The 17,660-nt window shown below is 37.1% G+C and overlaps 1 protein-coding gene across 2 annotated transcripts in view; it reads left to right on the top strand.

The window, feature by feature from the left end:
* The first annotated feature begins 337 nt into the window (after positions 1 to 337).
* The window catches only part of fbxo41 (F-box protein 41), a 70,091-nt gene continuing 52,768 nt past the window's right edge, over positions 338 to 17,660 (top strand). Inside the window, exon 1 of one of the 2 annotated variants that reach the window (XM_038304758.1) lies at positions 338 to 456. The gene's annotated coding sequence lies outside the window, so the exon portion shown is untranslated. Of the gene's footprint in view, positions 457 to 519; positions 613 to 17,660 lie in introns of those variants that run through there. The other variant, XM_038304759.1, reaches the window with a different exon arrangement.

The following is a 17,660-nucleotide window of genomic DNA, read 5'->3' as shown; positions in this document are numbered from 1 at the left end:
GGTGGAAATTGATGGCAATTAGCAAGACATGCTTAATGAATGGGGTTCTGCAGGTGAGGACCACAGACCTCTTCTCAGTACCTATACTCTGGATCTGTCCTCCCTTGGTCCGAAGAGTATTGTCTCAGTTTTGTTTTTATTTAATTGGAGAAAATTATGGTGTATCCACGTTGCATCCACCTCATATATGGACTGTTGCCATTTGTGGAATAGTAAAAACTAGAACCTTTAAGGATTAACTTTTATTTATTCATTTTTTTCAATTAAAGTTCTTTGGGTGAATGGAGTGTGTTGTTTGATTAAATACAATAATGCTCTGCCTTACTTGGGTCTGGTCCTCCTCTGCAGGCCTACCGCTCTCTGCAGCAGAGAGGGGTTTCGTGACGTCACTGGCGGCTCCAGCGGCTCGTTGATTGGAGTGAGAGAGAGAAAAAAAAATGGAAAGAAGACTGTAAGGTGAGTAAGATGCACGTTTCTTTCTTGCTTTTTTTTTTTTTTATGAAGCCTCGTTTCCTCCTCCATCATTAACACCGCTGAAGGTTTTGTTCCTGCCTCGTGCAGAGGTTTGATTTGCGGCGTCCTGCTCAGCGGACAGGATCGGGAACACGGCAGGTTGTCGCCCTTCCTTTTCCCCCTCTCTCCTCTCTCTCCTCACAGGGGAGCTCAGCTGCTGAGACCAGCATGGGGGTGCATTTAACCTGCCCCCCTCCCGGCCTTCCGTGCTTTCTGTCACCACGGCGGCTGTAGCATCAGTTTAGTGAGTCCCATGGTCCACACCCACATGATCCGCTGCCTTTGATTGATCTATGTGCAGTGCAGATATGAGGGGCGATTATTATTATTAATATTTAACTGCTGGATGCACCAGTGTTTACTGTGAGTCCTTTGCTCAGAGGGGACTGGTCGGCCTGTGTGCTGGACAGGGACCAACTCCTCCTGCTGTATGTAAAATAATCCACCTCTTCTGTACATTGTGTGAAATAACTTTAATTTATCAGATTGTCATTGAATTGCAAACAGTGATTTTTTTTAGCCCAGTATATGCTGAGATGGATCATAAAATAAATGAGGAAATAAAAGACTGCTTGTGATATTCACACTGTAATAATAATAATAATAATAATAATAATAATAATAATACTCTCATGGGACTTCCCACACTGTCCCAAGCTTTGGCTCCTGAGGGCAACACGTTATTGAAAAAAATAAGAATTTTTGGAAACCATCATGTCTCTACAGTGGGCTTTTAAGCCCTCATAGGAAATCATATTTAAAAAAAGGAGAAATGCTGTAAAGTCTTTGACAAATGGACTCAATTTACACAGCTCCTTTCATACTGTATGCCATCCTGGCCAATCAAAGCACTTTACACTATAATCCATTCAAGCCAGTCACTCCTTCAAACCACATATTTATACACAGATAGGGTATAGACAACCAAAAGCAGAAACATTTCCCACTGAGTCACAATCATTGCAGTGCAATTGTATTTAAAATAAAGAATGTATCTGTTAGTTGCAGATTAAACAAGTTTGCAATGCATTAATTGACAATCAATGGAGTTCAGTCATACCCTGCCTTCTAGAATGCATTTTATTTTATCCAGCTCCAGATAATAGATAATCTCCTGTATTTTGATTAATCTGAGGACGGCAAAAAGAGGGCCAAGGGTGCAGACCCTCATTTAAACAATTCACTGGCCTCAGATGGATTGGTTTGTGCTGCTCCATCAAAACTTGTAAATTGCAATGTTGATAGTACAGGAAGTGATTTCTCTCCTCTGACTTTACCAACCATTTAACACCTGGATGTCTTACGATTAGCTACATAAATTGAATTGTGAAGGAGCCTTTAAGATGTACAACAATCATCCAAGCATGTTTAATATAGTTACCTGGTTTTGTTTTGAAAAAAAAAAGAAGCTTTATTTTGTTTGTTTTTTAAACAAGTTGCTGCACTGGATCTGGTGAAGCCTTTTACTGAAGACCCTGTTGTTATTTAACAATCTCCTGAAGAGGATGGTTACTTTTGTCCATAATGTTCTTCATCTTATGAAGAATTCATCTCCATATGTTCTATGTTACTGGAAGAGAGCTGTCCTTCTTTATTTGCTTTTTGAGCTGCTTATAGCCATTTGCTCTGATGCCGTTACTTCAGCAAGTGATGGAAGAATAGATCATATCTCCACAACAGACAGTGGAAGATCTGCAGCATCTTGTTGCAAACACCATAGTACTTAAGCGTCCTTAGGAAGCACTATCTGCTCTGTCCCTTCTTGTAGAAAGCTTCACAATTGTGTCTCCAGTCCAGTTTGTTGTCCAGGTAAACACCGAAGTATTTATACTCCTCCACCTCCACTTCTTCTCCTAATTTGTTATCAGGATTTAGCTTGTTAACTTTTCTTCTAAAATCTACAATAATCTCCCTTGCTTTTTTGATATTCACGATCAGATGATTGTTTCCACACCATGCCAAAAACGGTTCACTAGCTCTTTGTACTCAGTTTCTTTGCCATGTTTCATGCAACCAAAGAATGTAGAGACATCCAGGTATTTCAGCTGGTGACAGAAATCAGTCTGGTACTGGATGTTAGAGGAGTTAAAAGGTATGGTGAGAGTACCGTCCCCTGTGGTGCTCCCGTGCTGCTAACTACTTGACTAGACAGTTAACCCTTCAATCTAACAAACTGTGGTCTATTTGTCAGGTAGTATTTGATCCAGGTGATTATTGATGCCTCCATCTGAGGCTCTGTTTGAATTCATGGGCTGCGTCCTCCGAAGGCCAGATTAAAAGGTCGATTAAGTCATACGTGGCGCTGAGGTCTGGTCGGATTCCAAGGGTCCTCGTTATGCGGCCTACAAATGCGTCCTTCTTTTAGCCCGATTTGAAGGATAGGTCCGATGTATCCAAGCTGTCCTTGGTTATCCCAAGGATAGCTTGGGATAACCAAGCCGGCTTGGTTATCCCAAGGATAGCTTGGGATAACCAAGCCGGCTTGCTTATGAGACCAAGCAAGCCGGCTGCTCCATTATAAGAGGAAATGGTCTTGAAGCGGAGTGGTGAATATTGGAAGTTCAGTTTAATATAATACAAGTATGTGAATAGAGCGTATGGTGGAGAAAGCCGCAGAGAAACAGGTAGACCCGTTTGAATTCACAGCCAAAACTCTTCCGGCCTCCTTATTTTCAAGGACTTTTCAAGAGTAAGTCAGGCTAATTCTTGTTTAAAACAATGATCAGTTAAAGCTGCAGTCTGTAACATTGAGGAGAGAGCAGACTTCAACTGAAAATTTGAAGAAAAACAGGTTTCACACCACTCCCCCACCCTCTCTGCTTCACTCAAGCTCCACCCCTCTCACAGCATCTGCGCGGCTACCGCATGCCACCAGAAAGGGGGGGGGGGATTCAGCGTGTGTGAGCTGTGATTGACACTCCATCAGACGCTCCTCTGGCTGTGATTGGTTGTTTGACTCGTCCCGAATTATTCTTTCCAGATTGAAATACAGGCAGTAGGCGGTACCAATTGAAGCATTTTTTTTTACAGGTTACATATCACATGTACTGCTGTCTGGGCATAGGGACAGTTTTAGCCAATATGACAAAAAAGTGATTTTTAAAAACTTACAGACTCCAGCTTTAATTTGCTCTGTCTAGACTTCCATCTGTCTGATCATCCTTCTGCTGGAAGCCTGTAATCTACTTCAACCCTGACAACAGATCATTCTACTGGAGCTTGCTTTCCATCTTCCTCCTGTACAGTATGCCCACTTGCATTGTCTTATCTTGACATTAAGTTGCTTCTGTATACTCCTCAATAATTCCCTGTCTATCTTCCATTGTTTTGAAGCTGGACAGAGTTGATAGATGCCTGGATATAGAAAAAAAACAAGCTAAAATCTGTCAGTGGCTTGGAAAAGAGAAAAAAAAAAAAAGCCTTTATCAATCTTTGGCATTTATTCGTATGTGATGCCCTTTATCCTGTCTGAATGAGTCTAGCATGTTTTGCAAATGAGAACAGGCAACTGATGTCCTGTCTAGATCTGCTAATATGATAAAGACATACACTCAAAAAAATTGCACCTGTAACTGCAACTCTTTCAGGGGGCTAATTACAAATGGAGAGCACACTTTACAGATTTACAGTTTATTATTATGCTCTCCCAATTATTTTAAGTTATTAAACTTTAATTAACCTGGAAAAAAAATCCCATTGAGTTGAAAAAAAAAACTCTTTTTCAAGGGAGTCCCCGTCAAGAGGCGACAAAGTTGCATAAATGCATTTACCAAAATTAATATACGGTCGTTTGTGGTTGGAACTTATAAAAGATGTGAAAAAGCTTAACATTGTTTAATTATTGCCAGACACTGTAACCTGAATACCTGTCTGTTGCCCAGTTGGATGTAAATATCATGTTGCAGACATTGTCCACTAACAAGACCTGAGTAGTTTTCACTGGAAATTGTGATTTTTGTTTCTAATGGTTTATCCCCAAGACAGAGAAAACCAGAATTAGAAGATCTGGACCACTAAATCACACATTATTTTGTTTTATCGCTGCTTGTCATCAATTGCTTCCTCTTAGAGCAGGGGTCGGCAACCCAAACTGCTCAAAGAGCCATATTGGACCAAATAAACAAAAAATAAATCTGTCTAGAGCCGCAAAAATGTAAAAGTCTTATACATGCCTCGTATGGAAACACGGGCTCTAAGTGTATTAACCAACTATAGAAAATGACTATGTGGGCTTAAATATATAATAAGCATTCACGATTAAATCTTTATCCTGGAGCAAATGTCACATAGCAGCATGAGGTGAGGGACGAGCAGTGAACGCTCTCACCGCATGGTTTAAGTTTTGTTGCATCTCTTATTCCTTGATCTTATAGAAACAAGATCAAGGAATCTTTCTATGGTGGACGTGTTTCTGTTGGGAGGAGTTGATTGAGTCATGAGGAACCAAGCAGGAACTGACACCCATCAGAGCCGAGCTCTCTAACCCTGAAATCCCCCATCCCAGCACTCCTTGGTGTGATTTATAGTTAGGATTTGGGGGAAAAATGCAAGAAAGTTCCCATCTCTGCATCAGAGCTCCACCTGTTGATATCTGTGGACGGTTTTCCATCCTTGCAACAAAACTAGCAGCAGTAGTGGAGTTTGGAGATGTAATCCACTTCTTAAATCTACATTTGCTCTCCTCTAATTTATCCAGAAGTTCTGCAATCACCATTTTTCTCTCCCTCCCAGCTTGGTTGTTGGCTGCATATTTAGCTTGCCTTCCCTGGAAATGCCTTTCCAAATTTTTATTTTTATTTTTTGCCAACCTCTCATTACAAAGCAAAAATGCAGGCAATCGTTCCGCATTGATAATGAAAGAAAATAATTCGGTCCATCCTATGAATCCTCTTTTCTCATCAGCTATCTTCCTTTTTTTCCCCTTTGGGATCCATGGTCCGAGACACTTCAGCAGCCTGGCACTGCACAGCGCTGGTTGCAAGTTATGACCACTGATCTCTATGGCTATGACGCAAATTACTGTTTAAATTTATTTATTATACAAATGTTTACAGCTTTGGAAAACATAATAATTATTATTTTTTTACCTCCTGCACACCATATTAAAACAAAAGAAAAAAAAAAATCGATTTTCTGAAATTTTTGAAAAAGCTCCCGCGGCAACTGCTGACCCCTGTCTTAGAGTTTACTTTGAGGATTTTTTTTGCATAGCTGCCTTTTGTGTCCCCTGACTGACTGTTCCTTGAGTGTGGCATCAGGCTGTGAGACTGTCCACAAGCCATCATGTAAAGATGAGCGATCCGGCTCCTTAGTCAGCCCTTGGTTATTCAAGATCTGAAACTATTCCCATCTTGTAAGAGGTTTTTCATGAAATATGCATCTTTCAAATAACATATTGAATATTCCCCTAATTCAAACTGGCATATTTTATTCATGTAAACAGAACTGCATGCATGTATCTTCCCCAATGCCCTCTGCCAGTCACTACAGTGTTACACCAACACAAGCCCAGGATTAAAGAACACAAGGGCCGAGGAGATGTTTGTTTTTATGCAGATCATAGAAGCTATTTACCGCATTGTTTCAATCCACTGTTCTCTGCTGGCTCTTTTCTCATCTTGATCTGGCTTTAGCACACAGGGCTTAATGTACAGTAGCTAATTAAGAAGCCTGCCGCCTCATTTTAAACACTGAGGCGGCATGTCACCCTGCTCTGAAAGAATGAGGGGATAAATCTGCAACAAAGCATGTGCAGCTTAGAAAAAAAATGTGTGGAATATTGAAATATATACTTCTCTAATAGGTGTAATGTCTTTCTTCATGGAAATTATTCAAGCAGGGACCACGGGCCCTTGAACTTTGCAAATCTTTGATTATGTGGTAATAATAATAATGATAATGGTTTAAAATACAAATGTTGAAAATGTTTACTCATTAAATATTGTCTATTCTCTTTTGTAGTTATTTTTATCAAAGCAAGTATCAAGTTAGAACTTACTATATGTTATAGGTGGTTGACCTCCTGTAGAAGCCAATCACCATCCCCTTAGTTTTGTTGATGTTGATGTGCCGATGGTTCCCTGTCCACCAACAGACAAAAGTCCATGGATATGATATAAAAAGTACAAAATGCTAGAAAAAATATTTAAAACTCCTGAAAAGTTATACAAAAAGTTTCTACCAAACTATTAAAGTGATTGTAAGACAACTAAATCTTTGTACATAATTAATAGTTAATGGTTTACAAGCATTTAGATGATTAAAAGCTTTAAATGTTCTCTTTAGATCACTAAAATACTGATATTGCTTTAGTGTAGAGCTGCATCGATCCAATACATGGATCTGATGTCGACTCCGAATATTGACTAATTATCTGGATTGAATATCTGAGATTCATTCCAATGCACTTTACAGTGAACTGTTATTTATTTCTTTTTGCTGCTTATCTGTTAATAAATAACATAAAGGACATTTATATCTTTGTTGATTTATCCTTTTTTACTAACTTTTATATCAAGGCTAAAGCCTTCACTCAAATGGAAAGATATATGGTTCATCCATTGACCAGTTGAATCGGATCAGATATGGGATATCAGTCGATATACTCTGCCCAGGTATCATATAGTATCGGGAGAAAAAATTATCTCTATGTAATGCATCTCTGTTTTAGCATCCACCGCTCACAGCTTTGTCATCAAATTCTAAATACATAAATAAATAAACGTCTTGTTTTGACAATGTCCCCAAATAAATAGAATTATGGTGGAATAGTTTACATCAAGCCATAGTTTTTGTATATTAGTGTCACCTTGTCAAATTCCAAGCCTGTAAATTCATAGCACCATTTTTTATTACTTAAAAAAATTTGTGAAAAAGAAAAAGCACATCAGGTTAGGAAGTGAGCTGTATCTCGAGAATTTCTATTCGGATCAACTTCCATTCAAAATATAAGAATTAAGTAACAAAAATCCTTCTTCTCCAAGTCCAACATGACTCTGTTAAAAACTCTTAGCTGAACTATTGAAAGTCAATTTACTAAGCTACTTTGTTCACAAGAAGAAGGAATGAAAAATGGTTGAAAACTATAATCAATAAACTGATACAACAATATCATGGTTCATCATGGATTTTATGTTTTGGAACCAAATTTGATCTTGAAGAGGTTAGAATGAATCAGATTAGGTTTAACTAATTTAGAGCAATTGAAATGTATTGAAACAAATTCACAATGCAAATCCAAGAGGTAAATAAACATTATTTGGTAATATTTATTCAAATCGCCTCAATTTAGTAATCAATTACCTTTAGATAAATCATTGTGATTGTTCCTGAGGGAATAGTTAAAGGTAAGACCCACCAAGCTTCTTTAGGTTTGGCTTATGATACAATGAAACTACACATGAGGGCAAAATGTTTTGTATCACCCACTGACAGTTACAGGGATAGTTTTATTGCAGAGATGGCCTCACAAGGTCAAGGACGACAAAATATTTAGATGAGGGTACCATCATCTGAGAGTTTTTATTTTATTTTTTTCTGTTGAATCATAGTTAAAAAGCAATGTATGACTTTCATTTCATTTTCATAGAAATGTGATTTTTTTTTTGTCAGATTCTAGTTATTTCTGTGACCACTGTGAGTTTTTAATTCATTAAACGATTGGTATCAATATTTTTGTCCACATGTGTAGCAGCTATTGTCGACTCTTCTTAAAGGTCTCTGGTCACATTTGGGCAGTCAAATGTATTACATTATCATATCAAGGAACATATAGAAGTTTAGTTAACGTTAAATTAGTCTTAGAACTCTGAGTATAAAGCACAATTTCTGCAAAAGTAAGCAAAAAATTCTGCCTTTTTAAACAGAAGTCTCCAGATATGCAATTGTTATTTGAATATTTTTTCATTAGTTTAGACCCATTTCTTTGTTTTGTTTCAGCTTTGCCTCCAATTTTTTTTGTGTTGGTGCACAAAAATATTGGTACACTTTATTCACGTTTAACACTGCAGCTTTTTTTAATCTGTTGTTCATATAGACAATATAGAACAAAGGAACTAACTAATCTGCCTATAATTGTTTATTTACAGCACAATTCTACAAGAACTTAGTTTGTGACTTTTGGTGCTGAAAGTGTTTAACTGAGCACTTAAAAACTTTCTGGATAAATAAGTATAAAAGAGCTTAAGAAAAAATAAAGTTTAAATTAAAAGTCCATGTGTTTTATTAAGCAGTTACATACTCCTCAGGTGCCAAAGTCCTGTACTTTGTCTTTCTTTTCATTGGCCTTACTCTCTCCAGCATCAAAGACTTCCAGACATTGTAAAATTATTTGTAATAAAGAGAGTTAATCAAACCACAAACAAGCTTTAATATCTTCTAAATTATTAGTTCATCTTGATGTGTTACCTCCTTAGACATCATTGGACATCTGATAATTTCCTGCAGAATTTCAATAACATTTTCTCCCTGAAATGATGACGGATGACAAATCTGTCACAATATATCTTTTAATAAATATGTAATAAAAAAATCTTAAAAAACTGTATACAAAAATAGGGTTCAACTCTTTTTATTTTTTTTAGAATTTTATGTCCAACTGCTGGTCACACTGGTGCGACCAAAGAAATGGTTTTAATCTGCACCATTGAGAAACTGTTCTCATGAGTGATCACACTGGTCCTACTCTAGATCCTTGTATTGCCAATCCAAATGTATGTTTTGAAGATTTTGATAATGATGACATGCAAATCGGCTCTAAAACATCAGTTTTATTTGATACATGCAGAGTGGAACAGTGGGTAGAACTGCTGCTTTGCAGCAAGAATGTCTGATTTCTGGCACAGGGTCTTTCTGCAAGAAGTTTGCATGTTCTCCCTGTGCATGTGTGGGTTCCTTCCGGGTACTCTGGCTTCCTTCCACAGTCCAAAAACATGACTGTTAGGTTAATTGGCTCCTCTAAATTCTCCTTAGGCAGCTGGAGATAGGCATCAGCACCCCTCGCGACCCCAGAAGGGATAAGCATAATGGAAAAATGCATGGATGATTAGCCCTTTGGATCTTGTACTAATTATTTCTGTAATTTTTCACTGGTCTTGTTTCATCTAAATTGCTGGTTTACAATAAAGTTAAACATTTGAAAAGTGTTGCTTTTCAAATGTTTATCTTTGCTTTGTAACTTGAAATAACAAAAAGGACTTTATTAATGCTTTGTGGTCTCAAGAACTGCCCTCTGCAATACATCAAAATAAGAGTTTAGTATTCAGAATTATATTTTACACTTCTTTCAACTAGAAAGTGTTCTGTAGGTCACGTAAAATTAGTAATATGCGGTTTAAAGGTGGGCAAAGAGCTGTAGCTGTCTGACTATCCTGAAGCTTTGTTAAATGATAATCACCCTAAAGATTAGTTGTATCCTCAGTCAAGACAATTGCTCCCAAGTATTTTGTTTCTAATTACTGGCAATGGATTGATAATTTCCCATAATTTAAAGTAAAGTTTATTTCAGCCACCTCAGGGTGGTATAAACATGGATGGTGTATTCATGGTCATGAGGCAGCATATCTGCAGCAGATTTAGGTCTGAACTTTGACTAAGCTAGTCCAGAACCTTAATTTTTTGGTGTCAGCCTGATGCGCTTTAAATAACCTCATTGGTTATCAGTTTTTTTCTTTCTTTCTTTTTCTTGCAACGGTAAATTCTGCCAAGCCTCTTTCTTATTGTTGAATGCAAACCTTACCTGACGCAAGTGAGGTCTGCAGTGCTTAAGATTTTGTTCCTTTTGGTTCTTTTAAAACCTCTTGGATGAGTGACTCATGTGGTCTTGGTGCTGTGTTGTTTAGAGCTGCAAATAACGATTTTTTGTAAATTGATTCATCTGTCAATAATGTTTTTTGATTAATCAATTAATAATCGGATACCCAAAGGTTGCTGTGGAGTACAAAAAGCACTGAGAGTAAGAAAGAAAAAGATTTAATTCTCTCTGCATAGGAGAATGACACAGAACAGCCAAAGACAGTTCCCTGTGTGATTCTGACTAGGTCCTGCCGCACCTCAGCATTATAAAGACTCCTTACACACGAACATTCAGTCTTTCCAAGAGAAACACTTAATGAAAAGACATAAATATACGATCGGATACCCAAAGGTTGCTTAAAGAAGATTTTTTAGGACATTAAACCAGGTGAAACAAAAAAAGTTCCACTTGAGGAGTTCTGTTTAAAGCATAAATGCAAAATTCTGCTCCAAGTGTGTTACTCTGTCAGGTAGAGGCATATTTTAGAGTCTCTACAATCCATTTAACGATTAAACGTTTACTAAATTAGTTGACCATTATTATTTTAATAATTGAATTATCACAATTAATCTGATTAATAGTTTCATCCCTTGTGTTGTTGGGATTGCTACTTTATTTGTGTATGGTGGAGCTGTTTGTAGCCCTTTCCATTCAGGTAGACATGATGGACCCATCCATTCTTGCTTTTTTTGCTTAAATCAGGATATGATTTGTTGCCTTTTAAGATCTTTTCATTTATTTCATGCCATCAGACTATTTTTGTGATTCCCTACAGTAAACATGCCGATAAGCAGCAGACCTGTGTATGTATGAGATCAAACTCCAGTTTATTTAAAAAATACAGTAGCACATCACTGATCATTCTTAGTTTGAAAGTAGTGGGAGAAGTATAATCTCTTTAAAAATGACATTTCACATAGAAGTGACTTTTGTTTTGTTTTTAATACATTAATTATGCTTAATAATGAAAGGGGGCAAACTTTTTTTTAGCACAGTAGTAGAAATATTTGGTGTTTGTTCATCGTTACCTTATAACCATCCTTTTTTGAGCTATGAATGTGTTTTTTTACTTAAAATAATACTTTTTATTCTATCATAATAACAACTTATATGCTATGAGTTATATTGGTTTTTACAAAACAATAAACCTGTAAAAACTCAAAACAGTTGCATATATACTCCTCAGAGTTTATATGCAACTGTACACAGGAGAATATAAATAAGAGAATTTAGAAGACATTTGTTTAGCCATTTCTTAGCCACTGCTGACTGATTGGTTTCAGACATTGACTATGGAAACAAACGCGTATATTTTAGAATTAATTTCAAAATTATTTTATTTGCATCACTGACTGGTTTTTCCCCACCGTACCTCTCTGAGCTTCAACATCCTTATATACCTACTCTCTCTCAGGTCAGCAGGTCAGCTGCTCCTGAGAGAGCTTAAAACCAGCCGTAAGCTCCGAGGGGGCCGCGCTTTCGCCATTTTAGCTCCAAAGCACGACCTGCCTCAGTACATCAGACAGGCCTCCTCTCTGACTGATTTTATTCTGTCATAATCAACTTTTCGCTTTGGCTTTTGACACCTAGCAAGACAGTGGTCTTTATTTTATCCCCTTTATTCCTTTTATCTTTTACCCCAATTAATTCTTTTGATCTTGTTACTTTTACCCATAAAAAAACAACAAAAAACATAAAAGTTGTTTTGTTTTTATCTGTATAGCACTTTGTTCAGCTGTGGTTGTTTAATAAGTGCTTAACAAATAAAATTGCATTGGATTGTGAGGGGCGTCTTTTTCACACTGAAAGTGCCAGCTGAGAAAAAAACCCCGGCTCCATTTGTGGGACAGTGGTCGTGTCGCACCTCTCATAAACACCAGCCACCTCCAGTGTTGCACTGCAACGTGCCAGTTGAGAGCTGCAGCATGTCTCGGTGAAGCTTTTCAGGGGCCTGGCATTCTCACTGAGATGCACCTTGAGTCATGCTCCTTCTCACACCTCCAAACAAAACAAATTTGTGTCAGAGAGAGCTGGCTCACGGAAATAAATCTCACCTGACTGCATGATAGTGCTCTAGAGAGAGAGAGAGAGAGAGAGCTGATGTAGTTTTACAACATTTATTTGAAACCAAAGCCTCAGGCTGTTGGTGAAAAGACAGGGATGCTAAATAAATATAGCTTTTAATGAAACGCTATTTTTATTATTGTGGGTTCGCTTAATATACTTAATATATATGCATACTAATTGGCTTTATAGAACATATTCACTTAAGACTATTAGAGTATTGGTTATAAAAAAAATGCACTGACCTAGACTCAGAAACAGTTGATCTCCCTTTATTATCTCTACTGTATAGAGTAGAGATATTTTTGGTAGGACTATTTTCAACAAAGGTACAAAGGGCTGCCTCTAAATAGGGTTTATTAGAAGAGAATATCATAGACCTCTAAATACAGATCCAAATTATTGCACTTCAACCGTAAACATGAAGGAATCACCCTGCGGGGCTCAGTGGCTTGATCCAAATACTTAAAATCAGAGCTCCTAGCTTCTGTTCTTACCTATAATCCCTTAACCTTTCATGTGTTCAGCTGTAAGAACTCTATCCAGGGTTGGAAAGGAGACCCAGATTATTGTGCTGAAACTTGACAGCCCCTTACAGATGTCATTACATGAGAGAGAAACGCATGAATAGTTCTGGTCAAATTACTCCATTATAAAAACCAAAACATATAAAGGTGAGGATATTAGTGTGTGTCACACAAAGTACATGCACAGTACAAACTGTTTAATAGTTAAACTCCATGAGGTGGACAGTGCTTATAGGGTCGTCATGCAATGGATTGTGGGCAAACATATAGCTGCTAGAGAAGGCCAAGAGCATCAGGAGATTCCTTTTCTATGTCAACACTACTGTATAAATTTAGTGTAAAAATACATCCCTTACATTCAAGCATTAGGCTACTCCACTCTGCATTTGTTTGCGAATCCCTCCACTATCTGCATTTGCAAAAAAAGCTCAGCTATACTTTACGTAACCATTTACAAAATGTTATATATTAACATTCAGGACACAATTGAGCATTTCCTGCTGATAAGCTACAGTATTGCTGAGCTTTTAAGATGACACTGGTCTAAAGACTCAAAAGACTGATGTGGTATTTATTATTTTCATTTAACTTTTCAGGATTCTCTTTTTATGGGATTTTCACACTGAAACATTTTTTTTTTCAATTTCACCAATCCATCCAATCATAGTAAACAAAGTGAAGAAATAAACAAGATATAAAGTGATTTTCTCTTTCAACCTATAGGGTATGACCATGTTATTTTTTTTTACTAACTGATTTAAATCCCATCTAAAGGGTACAAATCCATGTAGCTCATAACACCTTTTCATTATCGGCTGAACAAATGACAAAAATAATGAAGAAACTATTTAGTAAAAAGAAAGTCGATGGAATTTTATGGTGAACTTAACAGAGATCCAGAAGTCTGTGGCACAACTTGACTGACTCCCAAGGTGCATAGAAAGGGACAGAGATGTGGTGAGCAGAAGACAGCAGTGTAATATTAACTTGTCTGCATTTTACTGTGCAGCTCTGGGAGTGAACTATTTTAAGATGTGAAGTTATTTCCTCTCTAAATCTGAAGTGGCTCAGCCCAGAGCGACCTATTTCAGCCTATTTCACCATCATTTGAATGCTGTTTGGTCAGCATTCATGTATAAATTTGTGATTGGTTAGTCAACATGTCTTCTGCAGCATAGGCATGCGATCATTGCAGAGAGTGGGCAAGAATAATTTTTTTTCTTTGCTTAATTAAAGGAGAATTTGTTTTAAAACCACCATAGGGCACTCTGGGTTCATTTGAGAAAAGCATTTCCTTGTGTTTTACATCAGAGTTAGAATAGTTAATGCCTGCATCGTCTACGTCTGTTACATATATCTGTGCAAGAATGATTAAAGCAGTTAGGGAAAATATAAAAAGAGCTGCTGATGCATCATTTGCCACAATATAAAGGAATAAAGTGAATAATACAGCTCTGTAAGGGTTTGGGGTGGTAATATCTGCTGCTGGCAGTTCGGTGAAGGGGTCGGTGTAATTCTGTCTGTTTAATACTTGGGCACAGCTTGCCAGTCGGCTTCCTGATCCAACCTTACCAGACGTCTAATAACAGCCTTGGTGATTTCAGGGGGATTTCCAGTCCATGAATGCTTTGCATCTGTGACTTGTCATTAAACTCCTAATAGGGGCTGTTTTCCTCATTCACAGCTGCTCTATGATGTTGAAAAAAAAAAAAGAAAAAACTTATGAAGGCTCCAGTTTAAGGTTTTGGTTTCCACCCAAATGTAAAATGGGTAAACTTAAGATTAAAAATACTGCATGCTGCACTATTTGGGTAGCAGTTCACAGGCAGACCAACTGAGGTCAGATATATTATGTTGAAACAGTTCTGGGTATTTGTAGGAAAAATTATCCTTTTGGTTCTTTAGTTTATTCATTTCCAAATTAGCCTTTAGGACAAGGGCGTAGGTTTGATCTCAAGTTTGATAGGGACACTATTGGTCTTAAGTTGAATTGGTCTGATGTCAGTTGTGCTTGATGTGAGCATCAGGACGCATTTTGTTTAAAGAGAAAACTGTATTTTTTGCTAAATTTATACAAATCTTATAAGCACTACACACACAAGATGCTGTTTATCAATGTTTGAAGCATGAGTGGCTCGGAATAATATGGGACAACTTAACACTTTGAGAAGGGTTACATTTGAACTTACCAGTGACTAAGACGGAAGGTAAATATGTGCCTTTTTAACCAAATATAGTCTAAATATGTCTGTTGTTTGTGTATTTATTTATTTATTTTGTGTATTTATTTATCTTAGGAACTGACACAGCATTTAAAATATTAACTTCAATATACAAGTTGTGAGAAGAAGCAACTGCTGCAACAACGCTGTATTATAAATTATAAACATGTTATTTACGTAGAATTATTGGTGGTGACATGTCTCTTTGATCCCTATGCAAACCTACGCCCATGCTTTAGAATGAGTCCACCTCGTATTAGAAAGGCTATTGCATATTCAAAAAACGTTGCAATAGGGATGTTCTTCTCTTCTGCAAAGTAAAGCAAAGATTAATTTGTGCAATAAACAAAACATATTGTTAGAAATAAACTTGATAATTCATTTAAACGCCTTTGAAACAGTTCAGTAGTTAAAAAATGTTTGCCCCTTGCAGATTTTCACTCTTGATACGTTTTATAGCTGCATCTTTCAGACCATTAAACAAATCTAACAAATGTTGATATTTGACAAAGACAACATGTATAAGTAGGACTTTTTTTTTATCATTATGGCAAAATCTATTATCATCGTAAAGAACATAGTGGACATTGCTTATAAGCAGTCCGTTACGGTCCCGTATTTCACTGACAAATATGGTTTGATAAATTTTTCGAGTTGCGTAAACTAAGGAAGGCATGGCAGCCAACAGAGGACAGCTCCTCTTTTATACATGTGGACAAAATTGTTGGTAGCTCTTGTTTGATGAAAGGATAAGCCACAATGGTCACAGAAATAACTTAAACGAGGCAAAAGAATACAAGTCAGACATTGCTTACAACCATGCTTAAACAGAATGATTAAATAATAAATCAATTATTGAAATAGGCCTGTACAAAAAAAAAAAAAAATGCTTAGAAAAGCCAGACTTGGATTCCCAAGTCTGACTCGACTCAGGCTCAAGATGTTAAGCTGTGATTACTGGGTTTCACCTCTCTTGCTCATAATGGCTCTATTGCATCCAAGGTGCAACTAATCAATGCTGCTGTGCACTTAAGCAGACTTTGCAGTCGATCTTTGAGTCAACTGAGAAACTAATGGTGAAAAATGAACATAATTTGAGCATAGATAGTTCAAAATCATTTAATTTCTTTACTCTGAAACCAGGAAATGGCTGCATGGTGCTGCAGTGGGAAGCGCTGCTGACTGGCAACAAGAAGCTTCTTGGTTCAAGTCCCAGTCAATTCTTTCTGCATGGGGTTTGCATGTTCTCCCTGTGCATGCTTGGGTTCTCTCCGAGTACTCCAGCTTCCTCCCACAGTCCAAAAACATGACTGTTTGGTTAATTGACTTCTCTAAATTGTCCATAGGAGTGAGTGTGTGTTTGCATGGTTGTGTCTTTTTGTTGGGTGGAGACCGGCCCCACAGCAACTCTAACTGAATAAATGGGAGAAGATGGATTAAACCAGCAAACTGAAAAATAATCCAAATTGTTGGTTTGGGGCTCTAAGCCGCAGCTTATGCCACTTATGCCTTCGGTTGGACTATTGCACTACTTCTAAAACTGCTTGGCATATTCCAGTAGGTTTTGGAAGTTTTTCATGGGTGTAACCCGCATACTTGGCTCTGCAGTTACACCCACTACTGCTTTTTACTGACAAATGTGCAACAATTATGCTATTAAAAAGATACATTCAATGGAATAAAACAAAATAAATTGTCCTTTATTACTCTGAAGTGAGGAATTTAAGTTGTATTAGTACCAGACACAAGCAAGGAAAGAGTTTACAACAGAAAAAAAATACAGTAGTTTTCCAAAATGGCAGACGGATTAAATGACAACTGAGTGTAGTGATTTTGAAAGGTCACAAAATGTACATCGTGTATAAAAAAAGCAATAGATTATCTTTGAAAAGGCAAATAACTGCATATATAATGACCTAAGTTTATAAATACCTAGACTACAATAAAAACACATGGTTTTATACTCAGCAGTTTATTTATATGCTTGTTTTCAACTGGACTCTCTGAACCCGGCTGACTGGATGAACCATTATTCATAGTAATGTAAATAAATGTAAAGCATAAAGATTCTGTAGACACTTGCTCAACATTGTTTTTTTTGTCTCCGGCTTAAAAATGGCTCTGTGACTACTCCTACAGTGCTTAGAGAATGAAATCTATTTATAAAACTTTAACAAGATCACTGATGTCAGGCTAAAGTAATAATTCATACTAGTAGATCTAACTACTGCAGCACCACCTGTCCCAACCATCAGGAAAACAATTCAGTATTATTGCATCAGAAACCGAGGTGGGTAGTAAGTAGTTATATTTACTCAGTTACATTTACTTGAGAAACTTACTTGAGTAGTTTTAAAGCGTTGCACTTTTTACTTTTACATAAGTACAAATATAATAAAGTTTCACTACTCTTATTTGAGTAAAATGTCTGGCTGCTCCCCCCATTGTGTTTTAAACAAATCTGCACCATTAAGAGAAATACTTTCTTCCTTTTTGTAATCATGGCTTAGTAGTTTAATGCTATTTATACTGCAATTTAAC

Source organism: Cyprinodon tularosa, unplaced genomic scaffold (assembly GCF_016077235.1).
Source record: "Cyprinodon tularosa strain WSP-4 unplaced genomic scaffold, ASM1607723v1 ctg540, whole genome shotgun sequence".
NCBI lineage: Eukaryota > Metazoa > Chordata > Actinopteri > Cyprinodontiformes > Cyprinodontidae > Cyprinodon > Cyprinodon tularosa.
The sequence above is the reverse complement of the archived record's forward strand: the minus strand, read 5'-3'. Positions and strand labels throughout refer to the sequence as shown.